The sequence below is a fragment of the Rhinolophus sinicus genome, linkage group LG04 (assembly GCF_036562045.2).
Source record: "Rhinolophus sinicus isolate RSC01 linkage group LG04, ASM3656204v1, whole genome shotgun sequence".
Classification (NCBI taxonomy): Eukaryota; Metazoa; Chordata; class Mammalia; order Chiroptera; family Rhinolophidae; genus Rhinolophus; species Rhinolophus sinicus.
This window is the reverse complement of record NC_133754.1, coordinates 123,701,644-123,727,249: the sequence shown is the minus strand read 5'-3', so window position 1 is coordinate 123,727,249 and position 25,606 is coordinate 123,701,644. Positions and strand designations below refer to the sequence as shown.

Here is a 25,606-nt window from a genome sequence, read left to right as displayed (position 1 = left end):
AGAGTCAGTTCTTCCATCACCATATATTTGATCCCCCTTACCCTCATCTCCCACCCCCCACCCCCCTGACCCTCTGGTAACCACTAAACTATTGTCTGTGTCTATGAGTTTCTGTTTCTCATTTGTTGTCTTGTTCCTTTTTTTTTTGTGGTACTTTTTCTGCTATTCATTTGAAATTCAGTTCAACTCACGAAGTGTATTTGTTGAAAGTTTGCTCCTCCTTATATCCCCCAGGCCAGGACACGTTGACACAAGGGATGAAGCCAGGCACACCAAGTGAGGACATCCCAGGTCTGGGAAGCCTGCTAGGAGTCAGTGCCTGGTTGAGCAAAATAGAAGCCAACATTGGTAAAATGGAGAATCACTGATTATGACAGCAGCCTGCTCAGCTGTATGTAGCCGCCAAGTTGATAAAGCAGGAGGAGAGAGGGCAAGCACTCCAAGTTACTGCTGGAAGTGTGGCTGCTTCTCTAAGTCCCAGCTGGCTTCCACCCCTCCTTGCTGCACTGGTGGTGTCCCTTCCATTTTTTTAAAGGCACAGACCTCAGCTTCTGATACCAGAGAAAAGAAGTGGGTTTATACAAAGCTTATTTTTTGAAAGTATTCTTAAGGATGATGCTCAGCGCAGTATCTGCCCTATTTGTTTACATTCTTGGTAGGGATTTTTTTTCGCTTCTACTCTCAATTCCTCCTTGTACAGGAGAAGCCAAGCTGATAGTTGCTAAAAGACACGAAGTGATGAATTTGATTTTAGTCTATCCCAAGCTTCAGTCAAACTGACAATATAGAATTGAAATTAATTGCAAAAAATTTAAATTCCATTAATGATGCAGAGCTCCCAAAAGCCAAACAAGATTTTTTTTAAACTCTCTTCAGCATAGCTGGCCGGTTATATATATAACACACATTTGTTCTAAAATTACTGCAGAAATTACTGAAAAAGCCATGGCAAACATCTCCAGCATCTTCCTAATGAATTAATTATTGCTTTTGTTTTTCTCACAGCATCCTGAGCATTATCAACATTTCTGTTTAAAAAATAAAAATAACACTATTTTCTATCTTATAAGAATTTCTCAGGCACCTCTCACTACATTTGAACCTTACAAGAACCTTATGATATGCATATTATAATTCTCATTTTGCAGTGTAGACAGGATCAGTGAAGTTAAGTGCTTTATCCAAGGACACACAGTCAGTAAAGCAATAAAACCAGATTCTCAATTTTTGTACACTGACTCCAGAGTCTAATTCTCTCTTCGAGCATACAACTTTTGTATAGATACTGATGATATAGATGATATACACTGAAATAAATCTATTTCCCATGCTATAATAATCTCTTGCCCTCTCCTTGTTGCTCTCATTTCCCATCCTAATTTGTTTAACAAGTCTATCTCTATTCAACCAGGTACAAAATCATTATAATATGATGCAGACACAAAATTCAACAGTAGGAGGGAGCCATGTTATCAAAAATGTCAGAAACATACAAGAGTATATGGAGGATTTCTGGTCCAAGTGTCAAAGTAGGTAAATGCCAAGCTTGCCTCCTCTCATGACCACATCAAAATTACAACTAAACTACCAAATTACAGAACAGCCATCATTGAGACTCACCATAGGTCTAGCTGAAAGACATACAAAAAAAGCCACCTCTAGCCTGGTAGGAGGGGTGGAGATACAGACAGGCTGGTCTCATACCAACATGTGACTGTTAAAAATCAGGAGGGATTTCTCAGCTGTGGAGATACATGGAGGAGCAAGGGGTCCCAGCCTCACACCGGGCTCCCCATAAGCAGCTGGTCTTGGTTTGTGGCTTGCCCTCTTGAGGTACCTCCAAGCCCAGCGCAGGGGGAGGCCATCTGTGGATTGCTTTGTGGCTCATGCCAGGTGGCCCGGGGCAAGGAAGAGGATGCAGCTGGACTGGGCTTGTAGTGGGGCCCCTCGTAGGAGGCCCTGGGGCTGGCATGTCTAATTAAAAAGTACAAATTGCTTGTTACAAAGTTGTCATGGGGATGTAGGGTATAGCATGAGGAATATAATCAACAATATTATAAAAAGTATGTATGGTGTTAGATGGGTGCTAGAGATTCATTGGGGTGATAAATTGGTAGGGGGTTTAGGAGGGAGGGTGAAAAAGCTGAAGAGATTAGGAAGTACAAATTAGTAACAAAATAGTCATGTGGATGTAAATTAAAGCATAGGGAATAGAGTCAATAATGTAATAACTATGTATAATGCTAAGTGAATACTAGACTAGTCAGGGGGATCGCTTCTTAAATTATATAAATGTCTAACCACTATGCTGTACACATGAAAGAAATATAAAATAATATTGATTGTCAACTGTAATTGAAAAATTTTAAAAGTGGGGCAAGGTGAAGGGGAATAAGAGGTCCAACTTTCCAGGTATAAAAGAAGTAAGTCATGGAGATATAATATACAGCATCGGAAATATAGTCAATAATACTGTGACAGCATGGTGTGGTGTCAGATGATTTCTGGACTCACTATGATGATCACTTCTTTAGGTATATAAATGTTGAATAATTATGATGTACCCCTGAAACTATTATAATATTGTATGTTAGCTATATTTTAATAAAAATCTTTAAAAAGAGTATATGGAGATATTTATTATGTGTCAGGAGGTCACTTAAACCTGAAAACAAGAAAAAGACAAAAATGAAAAAAATGATTGGCTTATTATTTGGAAAATAATAAAGTAAAATTCCAATTGACTCCTTAAGCCATACACCAAGATGAAATCCAGATGGATTAAATATTTACAAGTAAAAATTCACTAAAAAACTCTAAGAACATGAATATTTATCTCATATTAGGAGAGGACAGGAATTTTTCAGCATAAATCAATGAAAAGAATCAGACAAAAGTCTATAGATTTAATTACATAAAAGTTTACTTCTGAATATTCATAGCAAGTAAAATTAAAAAAAGCAAGTAATAAATGGGAAAATATTTAGCATCAGAGTAAGAAGGGCTATTATTTTTACTATATAAAAAGCCCCTATGAATCAAAGACAAAAATCACTAAGACTGCAATAAAAAAATTAATAAATAATTTAATCAAACAATTCACTGAAGAAATGTGACTAATTTTAATTAAAATATTTCAACTCAGTTTTTAGGAAATTATTTTTTTCTTTATCTTCATATTTCCTGTAAACCATATGGTGAATGAGACTTGATTAGGGTCAGGCTTATTTTTATCTTTATTTTTTGGCAAGAATACAATTTGTGTGGTGTTTTCTACTTCTTGTATCACACCAGAATGGACATAGTTTCTAATTGCCCCACTTTTAGTGATGGTAAGGTTGATTTGTAAGTTCTGGTGAGTCCTCTTTTGTGAAGTTCCCTATTGATGTTTTACATAATTGTTAGTTATAACATGTATTAAGGCTTGTTGTCTAGATCCATGATTTCATTAGGATTTATAAAATGGTGGTTTTTTTTTAAATCCTACCAATCCTTTTGCATTGATTAACTGAAATTTTTCTATAAAGAAAAGCTTTCCTTCTTCAACAATTTGGTTACTCTAAAAAAGTTCATGCTGGAAAGACATGATACATGTTTGATTCTTCCCCTTATCTATTTTCAGAGTAATGTGTTAATTACTTTGCTACCTCTATCTCATTGGTTTATAATGGTGCAAGCTAGTACAACATAAATGTCCAACAGTAGAAGATATCCTGTGGTATATCTATTGTCATGAGGGGTAGCATGCAGGGTGTTAGCTCCCGTTCCCCACATAAGAACGCAGGATATAGTGAGGCCAAAAAGGAACACCCACGGAGCCATAGATAGGGGAATCATCACTATAATCTTTTTGGCAGCCTGGTTGGAGACACAGGAAACAGGATCCACACGACCTGCAAACCTGTCATCCCCTTCTCTCTCTCTGCCAACCAACTTCACTTGCTAGCTGCAAACCGCCGTGCTAACTGCAATCCGCGCTTGCTAGCACAGCCACCATCTTCTTGCTGGCCCCCACTTGCTGCTAGCATAGCCACGGCAGTTATATTAATAGCCAACGGCTCACTGGTTACAGCTGATGGTCAACTAGCCACAGCTGATGGCCATCCAATCACAGTTGATGGCCATTTACTACCTGAGCCAATACCTTTCCACGTGATGCTGAGAGCCTGGAAACTGTACTCCTGGCTCTGTCCCCACATCTATGCTATTGTGTAGTCTTTAAATTTCAAAGAATACTTAATAACATCAAAAATATTCCAGATAAAATATTAAGTGAAAAAGACCTGAGAATGTATATATCCTGTGATCCAAATATTTTCTAAAATACATGCATTGTAAAATACTATCTTAGCCACAGATATGAACGTGATTACCATAGGACAGTGAATATTAGGGTCTTGCAGTTTTTATTTTTATTTTCCATAGACCCGTCTACATAATACATTTGTGGGGACAGAACCAGGAGTGCAGTTTCCAGGTTCTTGCCCTCACATGGAAAGGTGCTCACTCAGGTAGTAAATGGCCATCGACTGTGATTGGATGGTCATCAGCTGTGGCTAGTTGGCCATCAGCTGTAACCAGTGAGCCATTGGCCACTAATATAACTGCTGTGGCTATGCTAGCAGCAAATGGGGGCTAGCAAGAAGATGGTGGCTGAGCTAGCAAGCGCGGATTGCAGTTAGCACGGTGGATTGCAGCTAGCAAGTGGGGTTTGTTGGTTGACAGAGAAGCGGACAGCAGGTTGCAGGTCGTGTGGATCCTGTTTCGTATGTCTCCAACCCAGCCGCCAGTGAGAATATAGTGGTATGACTCCCCTATCTATGGCTCCATTGTTCCTTTTTGGCTTCACCATATCCTGCCTTCTTATGTGGGGAGCGGGACTAGAGACCCCATATGACACCTTGCATGAAAACATTACTTTTATCATTAAAGGAAAATGGAACTTTGTTTGAAGGAACGGTCTCTAGATAAGTCATTATACTGAGAGAGATTCATGGATGCTGATCTTGGCTCCAGCTTTGACTTCTGTTGTAACTTTGGACCTTCTCTCCTACATATAAACAAGTCTTTATGGTGCTAACCAAACAATTTAAGATATTTAAAATGTACTCAATTCTGAGATGTCATTTTCATTAAATATATGCTTTCTGTTGACTCATATAATTAGTACAATGGGATGTACTGAAATGAGTCATCCTCAACTCAATTTGACCAGCACAGAAGACAGCCAAACTGAAATTTCCGGTTTTTGTTTTTTTCCTGTGTGTGTGTGTGTGTGTGTGTGTGTGTGTGTTACCAACTGGTCCATTGATTCACATCTGATAAACAGATGAACCACAATCTCAAGACTAAATTTGTTTGTTGCTTAGTTTTAAGATGAAGGAAAGGGAACCAAAACACTGGCTTCTTTTTTTTTTTTTTTGACAAGTTCTCAGTGATCCCCTAGAAAGTACTTGATTCTCAAGGACCTCCATGAGGACTGGTTTCTTCCTTTATAAATGGGGATCAGATGATTTGACCGTTGGGTTATTTACAGCACAATGTATGTAAAATTCCTGTCATAATCTTTAGTAATTAGCAGGTGCTCAATAAATGCTAGTTTTCTCTTCTCTCTTTGCAAAGAGAAAGGAGAGCAATCTCTTCCACTTTTACTATATTCTAATATTGGAGCGTATATCCTGGGGTCAGGCTATCTAGATTCAAGTACAGCTCCACTTCTGGCTTTGGGCAAGTGATATAAACAAACATTTTCTGCCTATGTTTTCTTATCTGAAAATGGGGATAATAATAGCCCTACACATAGGCTGCTCTGCATATTAAACAAGTTAGTAAATGCAGAGTGCTTAGAACTCTTCCTGGCACAGAGTAGGAACTATAGAGTATAAGCTGTTACCTTTGTTATCTGCCTATAGGAATGGAATTTCTAAGCTCAAGGTTCAAGGCACATCCCTCTTGGATGAGGCGTGAGATACACTGACCACTTCTTGCTTTTTACTTCTCTTTTCCCAGGTCTTATACAGACCTTACTTCTGCTGATACATTTAATACAGCCACACAAGCCAGATTTTGCTTAGTTAAGTCAAAGTTTCCTTCTGTGATCATAATTGATTAGGATTTGGTGAGGATTGTCCCTTTTCCTTGTTGTTGTTGTGATGGTAGTGGTGTGTGTGTGTGTGTGTGTGTGTGTGTGTGTGTGTGTGTGTGTGTTGGGCATGAGATATGGTGGCACAGTCACGCCACCATATGGACTTGGGTGTAGCTGCAACTTTCCATACGTCCATTTTACAACTAATTTTGTTGTTGTTGGGAAATTGCTACAGATTTTTGGAGCAAAAATCTGGAGCTTCTATTATGGGACATTTTTATCAGGGAATCTCTCAAAAGGTAAACATTGTACTATGGTTGGTGAGGGATGGGAATAACATAAGTTCTTCCGAATATGTTGACTATGAGATGTTTTTAGACAGGTTTAAGAGAGGGTACTAAATGACTCAGAGATAGGGAGAAACCACATAGTTGTATTATTCAGGAATAGGATGACCTAATCAGTGCACAGGAAGCACTAGATACCAAACAAATTGCTTTCAGATTACAGGGATGGTGTCAGAAAACATTTGCCACTCAAACTGAAGAAAATAAAAACAGATCCAAAGTAGATGTAATGTACCCTGTGCAGCAGTAACCTAAGTGGTCATTTAAAATGTGCTGTAAATGAGACCACGATGTCCTTTCTATTTATGCATAGGCACCAGGGTGTTTCTCAAGTTCTATCAAAGTGATTAGGGTGTGTCCCCTAGGAAAACAGGACAAAAGTATTGCAACACACCTACAGGAGTGTTGTATTATTGAAACAAATCAAGTTATGAAAATGGAGTTCGGGGAAATGAGTGCCAGTGAGTAAAGTCTTCTCATTAGGCAGCCAGCAGTTCTCAGAGCACAAGGTAATATGACTCTGAGGGCAGGCGCCAGTAGTCTGGACAGAAATACCTAGCAAGGGATGGGACAATCTACTCAGAAGCTCTATTGAAACTGTTAAGATCATCTATGCCCAGCTGTTTTAATTCTGTGTTCACAAGGGCACAGCGTGAGGTATATTTTGTTCCACTGATTGTTCACATCCAACAGTAGGAAGTGATTTTTGAAAATGCCCAATGCCAGTAATCTTGTTAGATGAACCTTCTACCTGGGGCAGACCACACAGGGCCTTGTGGGCCATGCGAAGTATTTTGGGAGTTGAGGAGCTATTTGTGAATTTTAAAGAGGAAGTGAGAGACAATGTGGCGCTGTTTATAGATTTATAGAACATGAAATCAGGGAACAAAATCATCTAGTTGATCTATTTTAAATTTAAAAAAGGGAGGCACATGCTTTCTACTCATCAAAACTTTGAAAATGCTCTAAGACGGTGTATTAGTCAGGGTTCCCCAGAGAAATAGACCAACAGGGTGTGTGTGTGTGTGTGTGTGTGTGTGTGTGTGTGTGTGTATCTGGAAACCTTGGTCCTTGCTCTTAAGGCCTTCCACTGATTGCATGAAGCTTACTCACATTATGGAAGGTAATCTGCTTTACTCAAAGTCTACTGATTGATCACATCTAAAATATACCTTCACAGCAACATCTAGACTGGTGTTTGGCCAAACAACTGGGCACCACAGTCTAGCCAAGTTTGCACACAAAAATAACAATTGCAGATAGTAAAGAATTTATGATGTTATCCTTAGTTTAGAGGTGACCCCATTATCCCAGGAAAGTCAATTGACCATTTTTGCTTTAGGCCTGTAATCAGTAAGAGAGAGGGCTACTCTTATCTGCTTCACACTGAGAAGGGAAGGCATTTTATAGCCCCCTGGAAATCCAAGGTGATAAGTACCATTATTTGGACAATTCCGTTTTTGTCCTGTTATCACACAATCCTTTTAATGATAACTTTGTGATAAGGATTAATGCCTTTTAGCTTCATTATTGACATTGTAGAAACTAATTGATGTTTTGTTAATTAACTGAAATTTTCCACCTTAAAAAAAAATGACTGCTTCCATTTATAATGAATAATCTTTTCTTTGTAGAAGGCAGTATTTACAAAACCCTGATGACCATGTTTAAAGAAGATGAAAAAGGATATTGGGATGGGTTTAGGAGGGTTGTTAAGAATTTTGTTTGGTGGCAGAAAAAGGAGATTTTTTCTTCCTACTTGATAGTTTTAGAAGTCTTTCTGGGGCTGGCCCGGTGGCTCAAGCGGTTGGAACCCCATGCTCCCAACTCCGAAGCCTGCCGATTCGATTCCCACATGGGCCAGTGGGCTCTCAACCACAGGTCACCTGGTTTAACTCCTCGAGTCCCGCAAAGGATGGTGGGCTGCGCCCCCTACAACTAGCAACGGCAACTGGACCTGGAGCTGAGCTGCGCCCTCCACAGCTAAGACTGAAAGGACAAAAACTTGAAGCTGAACAGCACCGTCCACAACTAAGATTGAAAGGACAACAACTTGACTTGGAAAAAAGTCCTGGAAGTACACACTGTTCCCCAATAAAGTCCTGTTCCCCTTCCCCAATAAAATCTTTAAAAAAAAAAAAAAAAGAAGTCTTTCCTTGTACATTTTGGAGCCATAATGATAAATACAGCAACCAACAGAGAAACATACATACAGTCTGAAGCTCATCACCTATCATCTAAGGTTGATAAAGAAAAAGATTTAGTTCCTTAGAAAAATGGACCTATTATGTAATTATATAAAATTTAAAGGTCTGTTTGTGATTATTTGAAATAAAAATAATCATAATAATTTCCAATAGTCTTCCACAAATTTTCATTTAAACTCTGACTCTAAAACTCATCCAGAACAGGTTTAAAAATATATCACCAAGGGCAAGTCATTTATTATCAGTTGCTGGTGTCCATGCTGACAAACATGAGTGTGATTCTCACATGAGTCGTTTGGATTTAAGACCAAGGTTTTAGACTCTGTCCATCACCCTATCAAATACATCTTTACTCACTAAGGGGATTTGGCAAAAGGAATGTGTAAGTCAATACACACATGCTCCTGTGAGAAAACACTGAGTCACAGGCTTTTGGGGTGTGGTGGTGGATAAATTATGTCATTGCTCTGTCATAGATGGATGTAAAGGACCAGCACCTTTTTGCCTGCATCTCATTTGTTTTATAAATGAGACTTTCACTTTCTTTTAAAAGTAAATAACTCAGAATAAATTTATTGTTATATGTATCAAAATACACAATAAAGGTTGTTACTGTTGTTTACTAAACTTTTAAGATCTTATTTTTCCTCCCTTACCTACGTTATTCACAAATTCTAGAGACTGAAAACTGAACATTTAACGAGTTTGATTCATTATCTAATCCTGTATTTTACTCATCTGTATGTAGAATTCATATAAATGGATATTCTACCTTTGGTTATGGGACCTAACAAATAAGGGTTCCATTGTGACACTCTTGTGTGGTGAAATGCAAAATTTCTGTGAGTCTAAGATTTGCTGAGAGTCCTCTGTGGAATAGCTGCTGAGGACAAATATTCAAAGCAGGTCCTTGCTCTTAAAGAGTTGACACTGTCACTATAAAAGCTAGGGGCTTTCTGTACATTATCGCCCTTAGTAATCTCAACCATGTGACATAGTATGTCATGGGGGTACCCAAGGTAAAGGAACACTTGTAACATGTGATCAGTGATATAAAAGAGGTTTGCACAGAAGAATGTTTCTCCTGTACCTTTTCGCACACCACCCATGTATAACTTGCTGTGGCCCCTGTTTTTGCCTGCTCAGCTTTCGTTACTCCTTCTCGAATAGGACCTTGATTTTCCCTGGTAAATCATGCCTTCCCAACTATGACCTGTCATTTGAGTTGTACCAGACTGTCACTCAAGGAGACTGGGCTCCATTAAGTGGGGGCAAGTGTGTGACTCAAGACAGGCTAACTGACATTTTCTCCCAGGACCTTAGATCTTAGTGAGCACTTTGAGGAAACAAAATGGTTGGAGGTTTCCTTCTCACAGCCATGTCCTGAAGAGATTCTCCAACCTTCCTTGATGACTGGTGCTTCCTTTCTTGCTCTGCAAGAAGCTTAGTTGTTCAAGTTTCCTTTGATTTTGTGAGCTACTTCATCCTATAGCTTTCCAATGAAGTCCTTTAAAAATGTAGTTTATGTTGTTTAAAACCAAAGAATCACTGTGTCATTCAATATGAGCAGCTTTCTGTGGCCCTCCTTATCCTGTCCATTCTTTTCTCACACAAATTTCATTCTCTGTTTCTATCACTTTCTGTATTTTGCCTCTGGGACATAGTTATTGCCATTGGAGGAAGATTCTTGGCCCAAATAAAGTAGAGCTGGAGTTTTCCTTATGACATGAATCACAGTGGGTAGGAATTTGAAAAACTATCATTTAATGAGAATCTACTGTACATGTGTTACCTCATTTAATTATTGCAGCAAGGCTGTAATGGGTAATACCATGTTTCCCTGAAAATAAGACCTAGCTGGACAATCAGCTCTAAAACATTTTTTGCGTCTAATGCATCTGTTGGAACGAAAAACAGTATAAGACCCAGTCTTATTTTACTATAAATAAGACCAGGTCTTTAATATAATATAGTACACTATAACATAATATAATACAATATAAGACTGGGTCTGTCATGCGCGGAGGCCTGCTCGCCGCGCCATTTTTCAGGCGGGGTGGCCTGCGGGGTCTCTGCTCCCGCTCCCCACACAAGAACGCAGGATATGGTGAGGCCAAAAAGGAACACCCATGGAGCCATAGGTAGGGGAGCCATACCACCACGGTCTCAACGGGGGCTGGGTTCACCGGACACGCGACCTGCCGTCCACCTTTCCGCCAACCGACCGGCAATTCTCCTCCACTCTCTCAACTCTGTTCCTCTCCTCTCTTCCGCTCTCCTCGGCTCTGCTCAGCTCCTCGGCAATCCTCGGTAGCCGCAGCAGTTATACCAGCGGCCAATCAGCCAACCGGCCACAGCCGACAGCCAATCAGCCACAGCCGACGGCCATTCACCACCCGAGCCAGCACCCTTCCACGTGAGGCCGAGAGCCTGTAAACTACTTTCTGGGGCTCTGTCCCCACACTCCACCCCTACAGGGTCTCGCCTCACAATCTACGCGACAAGCGTCTTCCGCGAGGGTCCCTGTGCCGTATTAGCCTACTGACACCTACGGACGAAAAGAAACGGTAGTCTTAGAAACCAACAATGGCAAATCCCTTCCATCTGGGAGGATACATGCTAGCTTTTTGTCCTGGGAAAGGAGGGTCGCTGCCACTGGCACCTTTCCTGGTTTGTGGTACCAGACCTTTATGGCAGTGCTTGGGGTCCCTTGCATAGTTTCAACATGTAACAGAACAGGGGACCCCATAATAGGCCATAGTGAGAGCACATAGTTTCCTCGCAAAATCATCCCGGTATCGGGACCTCTGTATACTACAGTCACTTGCGGTGGCCACTCAGCCACCACCCCTGGCGTCACTTGCAAATCATGAGTCAAACCGGCCCCCCATGGGGCTATCAGACCCAACCACTGACAGTGGGGGCTTTTGACCTGCCAGGGCCAAGTCCACTACATAGTGATATGTCCCCAGGCAGACAGTCAGACGATCCATTAAATCATGAATTGAAGGCACTGCAGCGTGCAAGGGTGGTGTCACCTTATTTAACTCCCTATAGTCCACAGTCATTCGCCAGGTCCCATCTGGCTTCTTGACAGGCCATACTGGGGAGTTAAAGGGACTGTGTGTTGGCCTCACAATATGTGCCTTCTCCAATTCCAATATTGTACGACCAATCTCCTCCTGTCCTCCTGGCAGGCGGTACTGTCGCACTGTAACCACGTGCCAGGGCTGTGGCAACACTTGAGGAGGGTGGTGAGCATGCCCGCGGGTCACCGCTTTCACCACCCGGATCCGGAGACGGAACTCTCCTACCGACGTCTGTAAGCTGAGGCCATGTAGCACGTCCACCCCTAGAATATACTCTGGAACGGGGGAGACATAAACCTTGTAGGTACGAGGAGGAAGCCTTCCTATACCTAGTGGTAAGGAAACGGCTTTCACAGTCACAGTTTTTCCCCCGTAGCCATCAATGCAGATTGCTGGTCCAGGGAACAGTTCTGGGTTCCCATAAACGAGACTGCAGTCGGTGCCAGTGTCAACTAGAGCCAAAACCCTCTGTACATTCGATGGGGACCAATGTATGGACAGTTCCACGTGGGGCCTCCGGTCCCTGCTCGTCCCCTCTGACCGGGTACCTTGGCCCCACACCTAATCAAGCTGAGAGGGGTCGGCCTCAAGCAGCTGCATGAAGTCCTGGAGGGACACGGGTCGCGCTTTGCCAGACTCCTCCTTTATGCTTCTCCGGAATTGTTGTTCCGGATGCAACTGTTTCCAAAGTTTAAGCAGGAGTGCATTGGATTGTCGGTCTATTTTCTTCCTATCGACCCCTGCTGCCACGAGATCACGCCACATCTGTGCTCGTGTTACTCTCTGAGGCCCGCGACCTCGCCCCTTTACCTTTGGTTTGGGCTTCCAGGTCTCAACTGTGCAGACCTCCTGTCTTAACTTCCTTCGCCTCCGGCTTTCAACATCCCCTAGGGTGGCCATGGCAGTTGTAACTTCATGGATCCATTGCCCTACATACGGTGTAAGAATAGCAACCAAGGATCCAAAAGCACTCGCAGGTGCAGTATCCAAAACCAGAAGCTAAAAACATACAATGGAGAAAAGACAGCCTCTTCAATAAATGGTGCTGGGAGAATTGGATAGCCACGTGCAAAAGAATGAAACTGGACTGCTATTTGTCATCATGTACCAAAATTAATTCAAAATGGATCAAAGACTTAAGCATAAGACCTGACACAATAAACTGCATAGAAGAAAACATAGATAATAAACTTATGGACGTTGGGTTCAAAGAGCATTTTATGAATTTGACTCCAAAGGCAACGGAAGGAAAAGCTGAAATAAACGAATGGGACTTTATGAAACTCAAAAGCTTCTGCACAGTAAAAGAAACCATTGACAAAATAAAGAGGCAACCAACTGAATGGGAGAAGATTTTTGCAAACAGTGCCTCTGATAAGGGGCTAATATCCAAAATATACAAGGAACTCATGCAACTCAACAACAAAAAAACAAACAATCCAATTGAAAAATGGGCAGAGGACCTGGAGAGACATTTCTCCAAAGAGGACATACAAATGGCAAATAGACATATGAAAAAATGCTCAACATCACTAATCATCAGAGAAATGCAAATAAAAACCACAATGAGCTATCACCTCACCCCAGTCAGAATGGCTATCATCAACAAAACAAATAGTGACAGATGTTGGAGAGGCTGTGGAGAAAAAGGAACCCTCATACACTGTTGGTGGGAATGCAGACTGGTGCAGCCATTATGGAAGGCAGTGTGGAGGTTCCTCAAAAAATTACGAATAGAATTGCCATATGACCCAGCAATCCCTCTCCTGGGTATCTACCCAAAAAATCTGAAAACATTTATACATAAAGACACGTTTGCTCCAATGTTCATTGCAGCTTTGTTTACGGTGGCCAAGACTTGGAAACAACCAAAACGTCCTTTGATAGATGAATGGATAAAGAAGTAGTGGTATATATATACAATGGAATACTATTCGGGGGTAAGAAAAGATGATATAGGAACATTTGTGACAACATGGATGGATCTTGAGAATGTAATGCTGAGCGAAATAAGTCAGACAGAAAAAGCAGAGAACCATGTGATTTCACTGATATGTGGTATATAAACCAAAAACAACAATAAAACAAGACAAACAAATGAGAAGCAGAAACTCATAGACACAGACAATAGTTTAGTGGTTACCAGAGAGTAAAGGGGATGGGGGGTGGGAGATGAGGGTAAGGGGGATCAAATATATGGTGATGGAAGGAGAACCGACTCTGGGTGGTGAACACACAATGGGATTTATAGATGATGTAATACAGAATTGTACACCTGAAATCTATGTAATTTTACTAACAATTGTCACCCCAATAAATTAAAAAAAAAAAAAAAGAAGAAAAGAAACCAGAAGTTCAGACAGGTTAAGGAACTGGTCCAAGGTTACATAGCAGGAATAATCGGAGTTCTAAACCCATATCTACCTGACTTCAAAGCTCAATCTTTCCCTGAGGCTTCTCTGTTACCCTCCTTCAAGATACCAGAAGGTTGATATCTTGAGTGTATTATTTATTATTGTGAACCTTGGTTTCCTTATATATAAAATAAGAATATGAATAGATACTATGTCACATGGTTGTGTTTACTAAATGGGATAATGTACAGAAAGCCCCTAGCTTTTACAGTTGGCCCAATATTGTGAGTGTTTTCTAGTTCAATTTCCAAATTTATTATGTAAGTCTAGATCTAAGAGATTACAGTAAATTCAAAAATCTCAGCTGAACCAGTCATTTCCAATTTTAGCTTAATCAACTTCTAGCTGAGCATCTAGCAGCTGAAAAACTTTGTTCTCTCCTTTTTTCTCTATACTCAGGTTTTTGCTGTTCCTGGAAGACATGCTATCAAACAATGAAACATGTATAACAGGACGTTAATAACAAGGACTATTCATGATTTCCAATTCTGAGTAAGTGGGAGATGGTCTTCTGCACATTTCTTCTAAGATTACATATTTGCCTAATTGTGCTTTGCACATCAGTTTTCAGTTTAAAAAAATGTAACACACTTTTTGGATAACACTTTAAACATACCTAAACTTGTATTTCTTAGGTTTTGTAACTTTAGAGGGAATTTTCACTTCAGTGGTTGAAAATAATAGCTCCTTGCTTCATAGGGCTTACATAAAATAATACATAAAAAAAAATGTTGTGCCTAGCATAGAGGAAGCATGCAATAACTGTTAGCTATGATTATTATGACATATTTGTATTTTCAGTGTTTTGAACATAATCTATGCCTAGCAAATGTTTGTTGAATTCAATAGAGCGGTCATAAGAAGAATACATTTCATGGACTAGGTTAAGTAGTTAACAAATTTTTAATTTACACAAATGTTTGAATGCAAACTGGAGGACAAAAGATGAAATTAACATTCAAATTGTTTTAAATATCGTCAATTTTTTTTCTGGTTTGAGATTTGGTTATGGCAAAGTTGGAAATTATTGACTCAAGCAAAACTTTTGGTTTTAGCCTCAGGTTTAAGTATTACTCATTTTCCTTATTACCAAGAAGTAACATCTGATGGAGTGGGTGAGAGTGAAGTCATACTTTCGGAATGCACCAAATTCTAGAGGCACTTCTTGCCCACAGAATTGTAAATGAAGCCCACATCCTCTCCTTGTTGCTCAGGTGAAGTAAAAACTCCCCAGAAAAAACATTTTTTCAGCATTTATTTTATAAATCTTTGCCAAAGTAATGTAAGAATCACATGGTTAGAGCTGGTAGGTCAGGTAGCAAAACTCTATGGAAGCATCCGATACCCATGTTGAGCTCTACTGGGTTGTGGTTGCAGTGTCTGGGTGAGGGGCAAGGGAGTAGGGAGGTGAGGAAGGCTATGGTGTTGTCAGCATGTAGAAATTCATTGGAATCAGTGAATTAAGGTAGCAGAGAGGGAGAGAGTAACTAAAGCATGCTGAATGAGGGTCTGCCTGGGAAATTGAAGGAAGGTACAAACAGGAGGGAAAGAACTTATAAATGTCAAGACCTATAATGACACAGGTAAGGATGGAGACTAGGTCACGGAGCCAAAAGTTCAGAGCTGAGTAAGGACCATGAGGATATGATAGAATCAAACAAATCTGATGGCCTCAAATCCCATTGTGTTTGCAGATTATATATGACAAATCCAATTTACCAACTTAAATTAAAATTCTGGGGTATGGCAGACTACTAACCTAGACAAGCCTTGCCATATGTAAGCAGAAGACTCATATTGACTTGAAAGTGATGAGAGGTTTTCATAAGCAAGAGGTTTCATCTTCTATAATAATATCTTTCTGTACTGCCTCCTATCTCAAATCCATAGCAGAAGAAAGGACCAAAATTAAAATAACACAGGAGAAGTATCATTCCATCCTATTTTAAAAAGATTTTTGTTAAAAATATAGCTAACATACAATATTACATTAGTTTCAGGGGTACACCATAGTCATTCAACATTTATATACTTAAAGAAGTGATCACCATTAATATAAAATAATATTGAATGTCAACTATAATTGAAAAATTTTAAAAAACGGGGAAAATGCAAAGGGAAATAAGAGGTCCAAATTTCCAGGTATAAGACAAATAAGTCATGGGGATGTAATATACAGCATAGGGAATATAGTCAATAATGTTGTGATAACGTAGTATGGTGTCAGATGGTTGCTGGACTTATCATGGTGATCATTCCATCCTATCTTAATTAGCTTCTCAATCTTGTACCCAACTATGACAACAGGGAACATGTTATAGGGTATAACATGGTAGAAACAGTTTTTTGGATACTACTTTCTTGCAATTATATTAATAAATTTTTTATTTTTATCTATAACTGACGGAAACATTGACTTATTTAATAAAAGTATAAATTATTTCTTTAAAAATATGCTTTTAAAAATACAATAAACAGCATTATTGATATTTTAAAAATGATTTTCACCATGGCTCTTGACCCAGTTCTAGTATTCATGTAATGACATGCACTGTTAACAGAAAAGGAAGAGTGTGTGCGTGGGATCCAGGGGAAGGGCGATAACTCAGAAACCTGTGATATTTTACACTTTAACAAGATAAAAAATACTGAGAAAAAAATTTTTTTACTGCCTTACAAGGTGTCATTCTGTCTGATTTCTCTAGGATAATGTTTTTCTGTAAAATATATTTATCAGTAGCTGCCTAAACTATTCCATTTACAACTTAAAAACTTTTTATTGTGAAAAATCTAAAGCATATACAAAAGCAGAGAAAAAAGTGTAGTAAATTCTTATGTCTATCATCCAGCTTCAATAATTATCAATATTTTGACAATCTTGTTTCATTTACATATTGTTTATATAAACACACACATATATATATATATATATATATATATTGGGGGGGCATTAGAGTATTTAAGTAAATTCCAGACATTGTGTCATTTCAACTATAAATACTTCATTATTCATTGATAATTGAAAGAATGTGTTTTATGTCCAAATCATGTCATGATCATAAGTTATAAAATTAACAATAATTTTAATATAATCTAATATTCAACCCATATTTAAATGTACTTAATTGTCTCACATATTTTTCAACAATAAGTCTCATTTATTATCGTTAAATAAAAATGATGTGAGAAGTCACTGGAAATCACAAAAGACAGTTATTTGAAGAAACATTTACATTAATGATAATAATATGATGATGATAATGATAATGATGATAGACCTGTGATCTATTATAGTAAAAATAATTAATGTCTCTGGGATTGAGTTGCAAAAATCCTTAGTTTTAAATTGCATATTTTAGAAAGCCAATTTGCAAGTGCTTTCTTTTTCTTTTTCTGTTTTTATTTTATTTATTTTTTAAAAAAATTAGTTCCAAGTGCACAAAACAATGTAATAGTTAGACATTTATCATTTAAATCTCTCACACAGTGACGAACCCCCTCCCCTCATCCACTACCCCTCTGACATCGCACACAGCCATTACATTTCCACTGTCTCGATTCCTAATGTTGTACTCCACTTCTTGTAAATATATATATATATATAATTATAGTTGACATTCATTATTGTTCAACTTCAGCTTCAGGTGTACAGTACAGTGATCAGGCATCTACATCATCCCTGAGGTGGTCTCCATAATGGGACAAGTGTCCATCGAATCACCCTACAAAATCTTTACAACATTATTGATTGCATTCCCCAAATTGGCTTTCATTTCCCCATGGCAATCTTGGGGTTACCAACTGTGCTTTCTAATCTCCTCACCTTCCCCCTTATCCCATCCCCTCTCACATCTAGCAACCCTCGGTTTTTCCTCTATGTCTCTGAGACTGTTTCTGATTAGTTCATTCATTTATTCTTTTCTTTATATTCCACATATAAGTGAAATCTTATGTGTATTTGTCTTTCTCTGTCTACTTATTTCACTTAACATAATGTTCTCTAGGTCCATCCATGTTGTTGCAAATGGTAGGATTTCCTTCTTCTTTATGGCTGTGTAATACTCCATTGTATAAATGGACCACAGTTTCTTAATCCAGTCGTCTACTGATGGACATTTTGGTTGTTTCAATGTCTTGGCTATTGTGTATAGTGCTGCAATAAACATAGGGGTGCATAATTTTTTTTGAATTAGAGTTTTGGATTTCTCCGGATAGATACCTAGGAGTGGAATTGCTGGATCATAAGGTAGTTCCATATTCAGATTTTTGAGATACCTCCATACTGTTTTCCAGAGTGGCTGCACCAATCTGCAATCCCACCAACAGTGCACAAGGATTCCCTTTTCTCCACATCTGCGCCAGCACTTGTTGTTTGTTGATTTATTGATGATAGCCATTTTGACTGGGGTGAGGTGGTTTGACTGGGGTCATTTTGGTTTTCATTTGCATTTCCCTAATGATTAGTGAGATTGAGCACTTTTTCATATGTCTGTTTGCCATCTGTATGTCCTTTTTAGAAAAATGTCTCTTCATATCCTCTGACCATTTTTTAATTGGGTTGTTTGTTTTTTTGGAGTTGAGTTCAGTGAGTTTTTTTTTATAAATTTGAGATATTAACCCCTTATCGGATATATCATTGGTAAATATCTTCTCCCATTCTGTAGGATCTCTTTTTGTTTTATTGATGGTTTCCTTTGCTGTGAAAAAGCTTTTTAGTTTGATGTAATCCCACATGTTTATTTTTTTCTCTTACTTTCCTTGCACGAGAGGATATATAAGTAAAAATCTTATTCTGGGTAATGTCTATAAAGTTTCTTCCTATATTTTCTTGTAGGAATTTTATGGTTTCAGATCTTACATTTAAGTCTTTAATCCATTTTAAATTTATTCTTGTATGTGGTGTAAGGAGGTGGTCCAGCTCCATTTTTTTGCATGTGTCTGTCCAGTTTTCCCAGCACCATTTATTGCATAGACTGTCTTTATCCCACCGTAAATTCTTGCATCCATTGTCGTAGATTAAATGCTCATATAGGCATGGATTTATTTCTGGGCTCTCTATTCTGTTCCATTGATATATGTGTCTGTTTTTATGCCAGTACCATGCTGTTTTGATTACTGTAGACTTGTACTATAATTTGATGTCAGGTATCATTATACCTCCCACTTTGTTCTGTTACTCAAGATTGCCGAGGCTATCTGGGGTCTTTTATGGTTCCATATAAATTTTAGGATTATATGTTCTATTTCTGTGAAAAATGTCCTTGGTAGTTTGATGGGTTTTTGAGTTGAATCTGTATATTGCTTTAGGCAGTACGGACATTTTAACGATATTGGTTCTTCCTATCCATGAGCATGCTATGTGTTTCCATCTATTTGCATCTTCTTTAATTTCTCTCTTCAGTGTCTTATAATTTTCTGAGTACGGATCTTTTACTTCGTTGGTTAAACTTATTCCCAGGTATTTTATAATCTTTGAAGAATTGTAAATGGGATTGTTTTCTTAATTTCTCCCTCTGATATTTTATTATTGGTATATACAAATGCAACTGATTTCTGAATATTAATTTTGTATCCTGCTACTTTACTAAATTCATGTATCAGTTCTACTAGTTTTTTGGTGGAGTCTTTAGGGTTTTCTATATATATAGTATCATATCATTTGCATATAATGACAATTTTACTTCCTCTTTACCAATTTGGATGCCTTTTATTTATTTATTTTTTGTCTGATTGCTGTGGCTAGAACTTCCAGCACTATATTGAATAGAAGTGGAGAAAGTGGGCAACCTTGCCTTGTTCCTGATCTTAAGGGGAATGGTTTTAGCTTTTCCCCATTGAGTATGATGTTAGCTGTGGGTTTATCATATATGGCCTTTATTATGTTGAGATATTGTCCCTCTATTCTCAATTTCTTAAGAGTTTTTATCATAAACAGCTGCTGGATTTTGTCAAATCCTTTTTCTGCATCTATTGAAATGATCATATGATTTTTGTTTTTCATTTTGTTAATGTGGTGTATCACATTAATTGATTTGCGGATGTTGAACCACCCTTGCATACCAGGAATGAATCCCACTTGATCATGGTGTATGATCTTTTTAATGTATTGCTGAATTCTGTTCACTAATATTTTATTGAGGATTTTTGCATCTAGCTCATTAGAGACATTGGCCCGTAGTTTTCTTTTTTAGTAGTGTCTTTGTCTGATTTTGGGATCAGTGTGATAGTGGCCTCGTAAAAAGTGTTTGGGAGCCTTCCCTCCTTCTGGATTTTTTGGAATAGCTTGAGGAGAATAGGTAATAATTCTTTTTTGAATGTTTTGTAAAATTCACCTGTAAAGGCATCTGGTCCAGGGCTTTTGTTTGTTGGGAGCTTGTTGATTACTGATTCAATTTCCCTAGCAGTAATCAGTCTATTCGGGTTTTCCATTTCTTCTTGAGTTAGCTTTGGAAGGTTGTATGTCTAGAAAATTGTCTATTTCTTCCAGGTTGTCTAATTTGTTGGCATATAGTTGCTCATAGTAATTTCCTAATTTTTTTTTGTATTTCTGTGGAGTTTGTTGTCACTTGTCCTCTTTTGTTTCTGATTTTATTAATTTGGGTTCTCTCTCTCTTTTTTTTTTTTTATGAGTCTGGCTAAAGGTTTGTCGATTTTGTTTATCTTCTCTAAAAACTAACTCTTGGATTCATTGATCTTTTGTATTGTTTTTCTGGTTTCTATTTCATTTATTTCCGCTCTGATCTTTATTATCTCCTTCCTTGTGCTCCCTCTGGGCTTATTTTGCTGTTCCTTTTCCAGATCCCTTAAGTGTGAAGATACACTGTTGATTAGTGATTTTTCTTGTTTCTTTAGGTAGGCCTGCAGTGCTATGAATTTCCCTCTTAGGCCTGCTTTTGCTGCATTCCATAGATTTTGGGTCATTGTGTTTTCATTTTCGTTTGTCTTGAGATATCTTATGATTTCTTTCTTGATCTCCTGCTTGACCCATTCATTATTTAGTAACATTCAGCCTCCATGAATTTGTGTGTCTTCCAATTTTTTTCTTGTAGTTGATTCTAATTTCATGGCACTATGGTCAGAGAAGACAACTGGTATGATTTCAATTTTCTTAAATTTATCAAGACTTGTTTTGTGGCCTATCATGTGGTCTATCTTGGAAAATGTTGCATGTGCGCTTGAGAAGAATGTGTATTCTGCAGTTTTGGGGTGAAATGCTCTGAAAATATTGATTAAATCCAACTGGTCCAATGTGTCATTTAAGGCTGTTGTTTCCATATTGATTTTCTGTCTGAAAGAGCTGTCCCTTGTTGTCAGAGGTGTGTTGAAGTCCCCTACTATGATAGTGTTATTGTTGATCTCTGTCTTTATGTCAGTCAATATCTGTTTTATATATTTAGGTGCTCCTATGTTGGGTGCATAGACGTTTACTAGGGTTATGTCCTCTTGTCGGATTGATCCCTTTATTATTATATAGCACCCATCTTTGTCTTTTAACATATTCTTCATTTGAATGTCTATTTTGTCAGATATAAGTATTGCAACTCCAGCTTTTTTCTCATTTCCATTTACACGAAACATCTTACTCCAAACCTTCACTTTCAGCCTGTGTGTGTCTTTTGATCTGAGGTGACTCTCTTGTATACAGCATATACAAGGGTCTTGCTTTCTTATGCACTCAGCCGCCCTATGTCTTTTGATTGGAGCATTTAATCCATTTATATTTAAAGTGATTATTGATAGGTACATAGTTACTGCCATTTTAAAAAAATTTGTAGTTAGATTGTTTTCATCTTTCCTCTGTTTACAGAAGCCGTTTTATTATTTCCTGCAATGCTGGATGGGTGGTAATAAAGTCCTTTAGCTTAATCTTTTCTGGGAAGCTCTCTATCTCTCCTTCTAATTTAAATAATAGCCTTGCTGGGTAAAGCAGTCTAGGTTGTAGGCCTTTGTTTTCCATCACTTTGAGTACCTCCTGCCACTCCCTCCTGGTCTGCAATGTTTGTGTAGAAACGTCATTTGATAGTCTTATGGGAGTTCCCTTGTATGTAACCCTCTGTCTTTCTCTTGCTGCTTTTAGGATTCTCTCTTTGTCTTTAACCTTTTCCATTTTAACTATAATGTGTCTTGATGTGGACCTGTTTGGATTTATCCTGTTTGGAACTCTCTACACTTCCTGGGCTTGTATGTCATTTTCCTTCACCAGGTTGGGGAAGTTTTCGGACATTATTACTTCAAATATGTTCTCGATCCCTTGCTTCCTCTCTTCACCTTCTGGTATTCCTATGATGCACATGTTGTTGTGCTTGATGTTATCCCAGAGGTCTCTTAAACTATTTTCATTGTTTTTTATTCTCTTTTCTTTTTGTTGTTTTGTTTGGGCAATCTCTGCTAACTTATCTTCTAAGTTGCTGATTCGATACTCTGCTTCATCTAACCTGCTGGTAATTCCTTCAGGTGTGTTCTTTATTTCAGTTATTGTATTCTTTAGTTCTAGTTGGTTATTCATTATGATTTCTCTGTCCTTTATGTTGTTACTAAGCTCCTTAAACATTCTTATCATCAGTGTTCTGAACTCTGTCTCTGATATGTTGGTTACCTCTATTTCATTTGGTTACAATTGTGGAGGTTTCTTCTGCTCTTTTATTTGGGACATGTTTCTTTGTTTCCCCATTCTGGCTGACTCTCTGTGTTTGCTTTGATGTATTAGGTAGATCCCCTAGGGTTCTTGGTTTTTGCTGGTTGGTCTTGTGTAGTATGTGACCTTTATATTTGACTTGCACCACTTCCTTATTCTTCTGTGTGTGTGCTCCAACGGTGACTCTTGTGTTGTGTATATTGTCCTGTTAAAGTTGACCTTTAATTGCTTTTGGCTTGTCAGTAGGTGGGATTGACTTCTAGACTGACTAGTTGTGAGACTTGGCTCTGCCCACAGTGGATGTTCTGCTGCATGAGGGTTGACTGCTCAAATGAGGCTTGGCCCCTATGGGCTCTTGTGCCTGTAGATAATTCCCTCTGGGTATGTCACTTGTAGGTCAAACCTGGTAATACTCTGGTTTGGTCTGGAGTTGGCCTCTGGGTTTGTTGAATCTTGTGCCTTTTTGGCTGGGCCCTGGTGTAGGGCAATTTCAGAACAAAGCAAATCACCAAGCACAACAACAACAACAACAAAGAAAAAACCAAATGCACTCACTTGTGAAAACAACCAATAACTCACACTCAACATGGGCAAAAATATCAAAAATACAAAAAGAAAACAAAACAAAAAAAGCAGCACCAGTCTTGGCTTAAGCCCACCAGGTAATCTCCAGGTTGTCCTCTGCTGTACCAAAGAGTCCTCTGCGTTTTGTTCAGGCAGAGCTGGTCACCTGGTGCCCAGAGTGACCCTGGGACTGCATGCATTTCTAGATGAGCAAGGCTATGGGGTCTGTATGGTAGTGTTTACAAAGTCAGTGCAGTTTCTGCTTTTGCCTGCACATATGTGCACTGAGAGTAACACAACCAGCCCTGTGCCCACGTCTCCTGAGTCTTAGGGCACTTCTTCCGTGTGTGTGTGTGTGTGTGTGTGTGTGTGTGTGTGTGTGTATGGAGGGTGGGAGATTTCTGAGCTGCTGAAAGCCCAGGCCTGTGTCTGCCGCCTACTGCTGACCACTGGGAGTGTCTGCAGTGGTAATTGCCCTGCCCTAGGCAAGCCAGAAAGGGTGGGGGCTGGGGATGGAGGGATCTTCTGTCTCCCAGCCCAGCAGTGCCACAAGGTTTTTTCTTTTTAATTTTATAAAATTTTATTTGGTTTCCTGAGAATGTTGGATAACTTGTTATTTTTGTTCTTTTGTAATATTTTCTATTTTATAATATTTTATTTTTCTGGTTATGAAAGTGATTTACATTCTTTATTAAAAATCTTGGAAAATCAGTCATAATTTCATGCCCCAGTGAGGACTACTGAACATCTTGGAATATTTCCCACAGACTTCTGTATGGATATGTGTGTATGATACATACAAATATGTATAAATAAGCACAAACTTAGGATTTCTTTGTAACCCACTTTTTTCAATTTACATTTTACTTTACACATATCTTTGGTCATTGGAGAAAGATTATAATTTTCACAGATCTTTGTATGAATCTGTGACTATTCCACAGCATAATTCTCTAAAATGGAATTACTGTTTTAAAGAATATACTTAAAAGATTTTTAGTATCTATTACCTAATTATCCTATAGAAATTGTTTTCCAATTCAGTTTCCAGAAAATGAGTACTTTTTAAAATTCAACTTCATCAGTATAAAATATCAATATGTAACTTTTTTGATAAATTGATGTATGAAATATTGTGTCCAGTTTTCTTTTCCTTTCCTTTAACTTTTTGTGTGAACAAATTATTTTTCAATCATTTTTTGAAAATTCTTTTTCAAACGTTTATATCTATAAATGTACTTTTATGCCTATCATGATTTTGGCCAATTTGCTATTTAAGATTTCATCTTACTGGTTTGTAAAAACTTTGTCTATAGTAAAGATATAAACTTTTTCGTGTATGTTATGTTTTAAATATTTTCCTACTTTTCCTTCTAATTTCATTTGTTTCTTTTCTAAAGAAGTTTTACATTTTTTACAGTCAAGCTTATCAGTGTTTCTATTGTTATTTCTTTCAAAGAGTTCATTTAGAAAGTCCTTCCCATTAAATTTACTTCACATTGATTTATGATTTTAAAAAAATACTTGATTTTTTATTTCTTTTGAATTAATTTTAGTAGTATGATTGGACAAAAGGCACTGACATGACTTTTCTCAATCCTTTCATTTCCATATCATATAAGTTATAAACTTTCCTTTCCTTACTGATTTTTGAATAGTAACTTTATCACATAGTACAGTTTTAAGTCCACAGTGGCACATAATGGTTTACAAATAAATGGGCTGTCTACTATTGCCTTTCCCCAGTAGTCTGTTAGAAGACCTTTTTTGTAGTCTTCTTTTGTATCTCCTACATAACTTTGAACATGGTAGTCAACACAAATTTGTTGTATTAAATAAATGATTAATGAGTGTTTTGATTGGTTTAAATATTTAACTTTTGGAAAAAGGGGCACTGGGCCTGATGAGTTCTTTAAAGACCCTTCCAGTTTACGATTCTTTCGTGTAACTTAGCTATTCAGACACAGTCACTTCCTAAATCAGAACATCTAGTTAACTTCTCATGGTCCCTAGACTCAGGATTAACCATTAGGATCCAAGCATTTTAATTCATCATTCTTCCAAAACAATTTTGATGCAGCGGGGCTGGTATTTCTCAAACCCTAGTAATATACAGACATCTTTTGCAAAAAACCTTTGAAAATTGCCCTGTGTCTTGTCAACGCAGCAGAATTTCCATATATATCAAATAGTTCTGGAACACATCAACAACATTCTCCTAAGAATTTGCTTCTGGAGATTGTTTTCTGGCATGGACACACACAC

The 25,606-nt window shown here is 38.2% G+C and overlaps 1 long non-coding RNA gene across 1 annotated transcript in view; it reads left to right on the top strand.

Moving 5' to 3' along the window:
- The first annotated feature begins 14,539 nt into the window (after nucleotides 1–14,539).
- Nucleotides 14,540–25,606, top strand: part of LOC141571326 (uncharacterized) — a 35,904-nt gene continuing 24,837 nt past the window's right edge. The window contains exon 1 of the long non-coding RNA XR_012496090.1: nucleotides 14,540–14,634. This is a non-coding gene — a long non-coding RNA (uncharacterized LOC141571326). The remainder of the gene's footprint in view (nucleotides 14,635–25,606) is intronic.